This window comes from Lepisosteus oculatus, chromosome 25 (genome assembly GCF_040954835.1).
Source record: "Lepisosteus oculatus isolate fLepOcu1 chromosome 25, fLepOcu1.hap2, whole genome shotgun sequence".
Lineage (NCBI taxonomy): Eukaryota > Metazoa > Chordata > Actinopteri > Semionotiformes > Lepisosteidae > Lepisosteus > Lepisosteus oculatus.
In genome coordinates this window covers 1,992,870-2,000,142 of record NC_090720.1, presented here as the reverse complement: position 1 = coordinate 2,000,142, position 7,273 = coordinate 1,992,870, and the positions used below count along the sequence as shown (strand labels likewise).

Below are 7,273 nucleotides of genomic sequence, written 5' to 3'. Positions count from 1 at the left end.
TCACGATGTGAGCTAATGCTCCTCTGCTAGTACAGGCTGGAAGGCGTTCTGCTGTACTCATCTCCAGTGCAGCTGGCTCCCCACATACATTAAAGTGCTGATTAGGCCTCGCTGGCAGTGCGGGTGCAGAGAACTGATCTGCTCTCTTTGCAGTGCATACGTAGTGCTGGTACTTGGTCCAGGGGTCGATCATTTCCAGGTAGTTTTCAGAAGCTGTGCTGCAAGCGACGACAGAGGTGAAAAGAAGCTGCTGCCCTTGAAGAAAGGCTGATAAATGCTCTGGATTTCACAGAGCAAGAGCTGATTCATCACCGGGAGGAGTGACCCTGGACGTATGACACAAGGGGCGTGTCTCTCCACTCTTTGTCGTTCTGCAAAGATGATGGTGAAAGTCATCTCCACAGGTGCTCTGAGAAAGAGCATCTTTATTGGACAGAGCAGGGGATCCCCTGATAGCTCAGGACCAGGCTGCGGCCCTGTTTCTGCTTAACACACAAAACCTATCAACGTTTCGTGAAAAGTGGACATTTCAGCCAAGACTGGGCTTGTGTGTTTTAATACAACAGAGCTGGTGGGTCACGTACCGATGGAAAAGGAAAAAAAACAGGTTTCTTAGAGTGTGCTGTGCCCCTTTGTTCAAGACTAATTATGTAATATTTAGTTAAAATGCTGTGTTGTGATGTTAATATTTGATTTCAAGTTTTATTGTTTCCTTCAACAACAAATAAACAACACACATATGTTGCCATAAACAGCTCTGCGTTTCGCACAGTCAATGTCATTTTTAGGATTTCTGTCTGATTTTGAATCGTTGTGCACAACAGGCACACACCCCTTCTCATACGGGAATAGAAGGTTTTCTAATCAAGATGTAGAGAAAGCAAAACTGCAGATGGTCAGACTGCGTGTGAGATAACAACCGAAATCGATCTTTTTATCTTTTATGTCATGCAGTAACACAAGTCCAGGAACCAATTACTCTGGCCTCAGTGAGCCCTAACTAATTTCTCCAATTTTTAAAGTTTTCTCTTTGTTGTAAAATGAAGAAGGAAAAGCGAATTATACAGATGGGCCTTTTTAGATAAAATAATAAGCTCGCTCTTGTGCAGCCTTTCCAATTTCCCAGGCCCACATCCCCAATTAACGCTAATAGTTTGTGCCTGAATAATTGCAGAAATCCCTCCCCTCCCAGTCTTCTGCAATCCTGACACTTAAGTGCTGGAGACGCTTGTCTGAGCCCAGGACTCGTTTATTTTTATTTGTATCCCACCCCACTAAATTCCTCTGCAGGTCTCTCAGCCGGAACAGTCCCGGACATTGTGATAGGGTAGGTCTGCTGGCTTCCTGTCTGCTCCATAATGGCTCAATCAGGAGCTATTTGGATGGGAAGCAGATATCCAAACTCGTTCGTCTTTGATCCCGACACCTCTGCTTCCAGGGTGCCACACAACGTCTCACTCAGTGGGGAGCAGTGCAGAACGGTTTCTTCCAGTGTCCCCACAAATCTGCACAGGACGAGCCTCCTTATTCATCATAAAGAACCCTAAATAGAGAGGACAACAAGTGTGGGTACTCGTGTCTTCCTTAACTGATATTCACTGGGCTCTTATTGGTGTTTCTTTTTACAGGCCTCCCGTGGATCAGACCCGTGGAGCTCATGAAAACAAAGTGCCTTCTTCCTCGTTCTCGGTGATTTGCAGGCGAGTGATGCTGGTTCAGACTCACGGAGAGCGACACGGGAAAGCCGAGACTCTGGGAGACCGAGTGTTAGAAAGCAAAGGTCAGCCTCTCTGTGTGGGAGTCCCCCCTAACCCCTGAGTGGAGGGGCATTATCGCAGCAGGTGCCCCATTGAAATAACAGAACAAAAGCCCTGGGTCTGTGATTGCATCTTCTGAATCCTCCCAGGTTTCATTGAGATGCCAAAATGTCCTCACCTGCAGGCTTGTACCTTAGTCACAATCTTCATGCTGGAAATGGGATTCATAAATTAATAACATCAGCTGCATTTCTCAAATAATGCCGGAGTAAAAATAGACCCAACTGCAACAGTAAGAATGATGGTGCAGCATGGGGCTCATATCCAAAGATGACGATTTGATGTTGTTACCTTCCTTCGGTATCACTGCTGGAGTAACAGAGTGAAAGCAGGTGCGATGCTGTTTACATGAAGCTGTTGAGATTTAGGGAGGGGGTATTCCTTAAATAAATCTAGTTGTTCTTTCCAAGTTCAAGGAGAAAACATTTTTTTAAAGAAATCAATTATGGTTCAAAACAGAAAGCAAGCAATAAGCAAGATTTCCATGAAGGTGGAAATCTTTACAGACGCTCCCAGCTCCAGGTTTTCGCCCCGTGTCCCGTTCCTAGCTCTCGAGGGCGACTCCTGGGTGCTTGGCATGTTTTCACGGCTCTAGTCCTCAAACTCGGCCCTGTCTGCGGCGGCGCACAGGGAGGTGGGACACCACTGACCTGTCGTGGCTGATCTGAGAGGAGGTTGCGACCCTGCCTAGCAACAAGAGAAGGGGTTCCCCCTGCAGTGTTCCAGGGGCTGGCTTGTGTGTTGCTTGTAAGAGTCAGCTCTTGGAAGTCAGATTTTCATCACTATTCAACGCGGTTCCCAATAAAACAAGGTAGTAGAGTATCAGCAGGACCTGGCTTTAAAATATTGCTTTGATTGATAAAAGACCCCCCGTAAAAGAGCTCTGACTTTCTTTGGGAAAGATGTTTTATTTTTGACCCAGTGGAACTGCCTCATCAAAGACGTGCTTTCTTTTGAAATAGTAATTGATATGGAAAGTCTTGCAGTCACCAGGGTGAATGGTATCGTGTAAATCAACCTCACCAAAAATCACATCAAATTTTTGACGTGGAACTTTGCAGGAGTGAAGTGAAAAATGAGATGGTTGCAACGTATTTAATGATGCTGGAACAGTTAAAGCCATATATTATTACATATTTACTGGGAGATGTCACAGGTCTCTTAAATAAAAGCATGCACTAACATGACCTCTTGAAAGAGGTTAAATAGGAAATAAAGGAGGAATCCAGTAGTCAGTGATACAGTTGTTGAGAAAGATACCTGCACCCATATTCGGAAAGTTTACTGCAATCTACAATGGTATGAACAGAGTAAGTGTAGTAAAGACCAGCAGTGGGGTCATGCTGAAGCACAGGGAGGCAAGTCAAAGCATGATACAAACTGAAACTGTGGGGGTAACGATGAAAATACAGTGCAGACGTACAATGTCTGTATATCATTCGGGACATCAATCTTTTTTCCTACTGCCTGAATACCTGAGGGTGGTTTCTAGGCTCTGTTCAGTTAATAGAGTTACAGATCTAAACCTGTGCTTATCGCACTTGTAAAAGCCAAGCAGCTGATTGCCTGTGGTGCAGCATCATTTCTAACATAATTGAAAGCAGTTTGTGCAAGCCAACAAAGCAAAAGAGAGAAGGAATAGGCTTTTTAGCAACTTACTTCATGTTCTGCTGCTCTACGATAGTTTCAGTTAATGACCTCTGAAACATATACATATCTTCTGATGCCATCAGTGACCATTGCCAACGGAGGAAGCCCACTGAAGCAATGAGAATTTATTTCCACCCATTGTCACAGCAAATGGGTAATCATTAAACCTCATTTTGAGGATCACAGAGGTGACTTGTCAGAAAGGTCAGTGCAGGAGTAGAACGTAAATGGGGCATATTATACCACAATCGGTGTGCCTGAGGGATGATTACTATGGTACTCAGTGGTGTTCCCATGGTCTTTTGAAGTAAGGGTCTGTGCTTCAATAAAGTGCCCTGCATACTGTATATCGAAGAATATTTGAAAAACAAAGTATCAGGCATGGCTACTCTTTTCCTTAATTAGTCAATTTCCTTCAGTTCAGGTGTTTTGTGCAGCAACCTTAAGAAAACCTAGGGAGTAAATCACACTTATTATCCCTGAAGCTGACCACAAGACTTAGTTCATTAATAAAATGTTGGGAAAAGTAGCAGAGTATACAGCAAGTTACTTCTGTATAGACATACTGTAAGTAAATACAAAGACAGTCCATAAAATGAAAACAAAAAGAAGAAAAAACACTTATGCGGGAGTTGCTAGATTTTAATATTTTTAGTAGAGAGAAGAACAGATTTTTCACGCCTTTTAATTAAGAAAAGTATCTAAGTGGAACTGGCCCAGTTCGGTGTGTTTCTCTTCAGCTCTGCAGGCTGGCTTTAATCTTGGAGCTTGCTTCATTAAGAGTTTCTTGGTTTTGTTCCTGGCAAGAGAGCAGCGGGGGACTCTCCTTTAAGATCTGAGCTCTGAAAACTCCTTAGAAAATGCAGATGAGCTGCGGCAGAGTGGGTGAAATCAGCCGGGGAGTCTGAGGAAAAACAAAACTGTCAACCAGAACTACTTCTTCCACAGGAGCAGAGAAACGACACAGTCAGGCAGGGCGGATGGGAAAGGCTGTTCTCTGGTTTGTTAGCTGTGGTACACGCACTGCTGTGACTGGAATTATTTACTAACCCAGAGCAGCAGCAATCTGTTTATTGATCCAAAATTCTGCTCTCCTCTGTCTGTTCTCAAAACGAAAGGTCTGGCCATCAAGGGTTACGGGGGTACTGACTATCACCAGAATGAGGATACAAAGAACAGAACTAGAGTCAGCACATGACAGGTCTCCTAAAGCTACACGTAAACCTTCAAATTAAGTGTAAACTACAGATATCCATCATGACCAAACAGTGTTCCATCTGGCTCAGTGCTGTGACATTACCCACAGTGCACCTACAATGTACTCTAATAATGGGGCAGCCTTTTACATTTAAAAAAAGGGAGAGATTATTTCACCCTTTAATTAAGAGGGAACTTTGAGGAGGACAGTTTAAACAAGACCAAAGTGGGATATCAGCAGGATACAGTTTTTTTACACCCCTGCTCTTACAAAGTGCCATCTTCAATAATAAAACAGTCAGAACTCTGGTTTAGCATCACCTGAAGAAGGGCACCACCTACAGCAGAGTGCCCCTCTCATTGTAATGGGGTTTCGGTTAGGAAGTTCTGATCCAGAGAAAAGATCCCCCCAGACTGGTCCATCAGCTTCTAAGGCAGAATGCCTTAACAAATGATACAGGAGTGCACACAGTATAGGAGGTCTTCATAATTAGTCATTGAAGTACTGTCCTAAATCTTTTACCTGTGTTTATCATGTTCTGCAGCCTGCTTCACTGTGTCTAAAATAAGTATGATACCTGAAATAAAAGGAACAAGTTAACTTGCTATCAGGCATCTCATCTGTCTTTCATACTTATACATATATTTGTACAACACACCAGGGGCTAAATACTGTAAATGAACACCCCACGCAGCTTCTCAGGTTGTAAAAGTGATATGGAATGGACCTGAAGTTTACACTTGAACTTGCTGAAGACATAAGACACAGCAATGACACAATGATTCACTTCTCACCTCTCACCACTAACTTGCTGTTTGCTGAAGTACTGCTGGTACACTTTGCACACAAAGGTATAAAAATTCCCCAGTGATTTGTGAAAACCCACTGAGAGGACTGGCTGCTGCGACTCTGACTGCACTCGTTACCAAGCAAACATCACCAAGACTCCGACTGTCCATCTGATGTGGCGCTGATGCTCCCTGCACAACAAACACCTCCTTGTATCCTGGCAACAAAGCCTCTTGTTCTTCAGAAGCCTGACGAGAACTAGGCTTTGTACTGCTGACGCTTGACAGTAATTGATTGATTGTGCCCGGGTCTCAGCTCTGGGGAAGGCAAGGGTTAAATAACACACTTATTTATAACAAAAATGCATAAGCCAAAACTGTTTCTTTTGCTGTTGAACTAAAAACAGTCAAAAAAACATTGTGCAAGTTGACCTATGTTCACTAATTAAAATGTGATTAATGCTTTCATTACGCCCACTGTAGATGTTAATAGATATAATACTTGACTCACATTGGGAATGTTTTTCATTCCAGATGCACATCATATTTATTTAATTTCCAGGCCTTTGATCATGCAGATGCATAAATATCCTCACATATGCTGAATTCTATATACTGTATATAACCCTTAACATTGTGCACAGTAAAGGCAAAAAAAAACAACAAAAACAAATGAAGGCTTTTTATTTTCTGTTTTTTTTAAAGGGGAATAACTTCCATACCATGAAGCTGGGGTCTCTATTGCTTTGAAACACATAAATATATATATATTTTTAATCTGGGAAGAGGAATTGGTGCCTGAAATACGAAATGTGCTTCCATTTTTAAAACAGAATAACATTTTAAAGTGCGATAAAATGAGAAACTGTATTAATTATCGGATTATTGACTACTAGTGACTAATATCACGTACAGTATGTGCCAACGTCCCACGGCCCTGAGCTACAATTCTTTAACGTATTTAAGCAAAGAGAGGTTTTAATTGTCACTTGGCTGTGTGCCTCCTAATAAAGTTTAAAGTTGGAGTATCACCCCGAGGAAAAGCAGAGTAACGCGTGGCAAGGCCGAGTGGAGCCGCGATGAAAGCACGCAGCACGAAGACGACGCGGAAAAGGCGTGGAAATCGTGTAATGACACCCCGCTGCATATTTTCATAAGGTCTGGTTTTGTGAAACGTCGTATTTTCTTACGTTACTGAATTACACGCAGCAGTGTAAAAGTGAATAAACCTCAGGAGCGGAGGGTCGCGGGTTCAAATTCCCGGTGGGGGGCGCCATTGTGCCCTTGAGTACGACGCTTCGCTTGGAGAGCTTCAGTAAAGTGCCCTGCACACAAAACCTGAAGTATCGGGTGTGGCTGCAGTTTCTCTTAATTAGGCAATTGCCTTCAAAGCGCTCAGCCCGTTTTGTGCGGCATCTTTAGACTCAAGAAACACTTCAGAATAAAATCAAACATATTATTTCTGCAGCTGACCTCATGACCTCGGTCTATAAAACGCTAGACAAGCAGCAGAAACATATCGTCTTTAACCGATTGCTCCCGTTGAGTTAGTTATTTGTCCAATATTGGTGGCATATTTGTAAATGCATTCAAATAATACCCTGTACAAACCATCGTGCAGTTGCAATACAGGGAGAAACCAAACCAGACCCTCTAACCCCAACCCCTCTCCAACATGAAAACTATTAATGTATGTCATTTAATCCATGTTTGCTCTCCAATGTTAAAAGAAAAACAATGAGCTAAAGCAATACAGAGTCTATTAATCTATTAACACATCAGCCCGTGGAGCGACAGCCAAATTCGCTCCAAACCATCTC

At 42.9% G+C, this 7,273-nt stretch overlaps 1 long non-coding RNA gene across 1 annotated transcript; it reads right to left on the bottom strand.

Moving 5' to 3' along the window:
• Window positions 1-4,094: 4,094 nt before the first annotated feature.
• LOC107075548 (uncharacterized) lies at window positions 4,095-5,763 on the bottom strand. Its single transcript, XR_001477057.2, has 3 exons — window positions 5,460-5,763; window positions 5,188-5,242; window positions 4,095-4,371 (listed from the first exon to the last, which is right to left on the bottom strand). It is a non-coding gene; the product is annotated as an uncharacterized lncRNA (long non-coding RNA).
• Window positions 5,764-7,273: the final 1,510 nt, after the last annotated feature.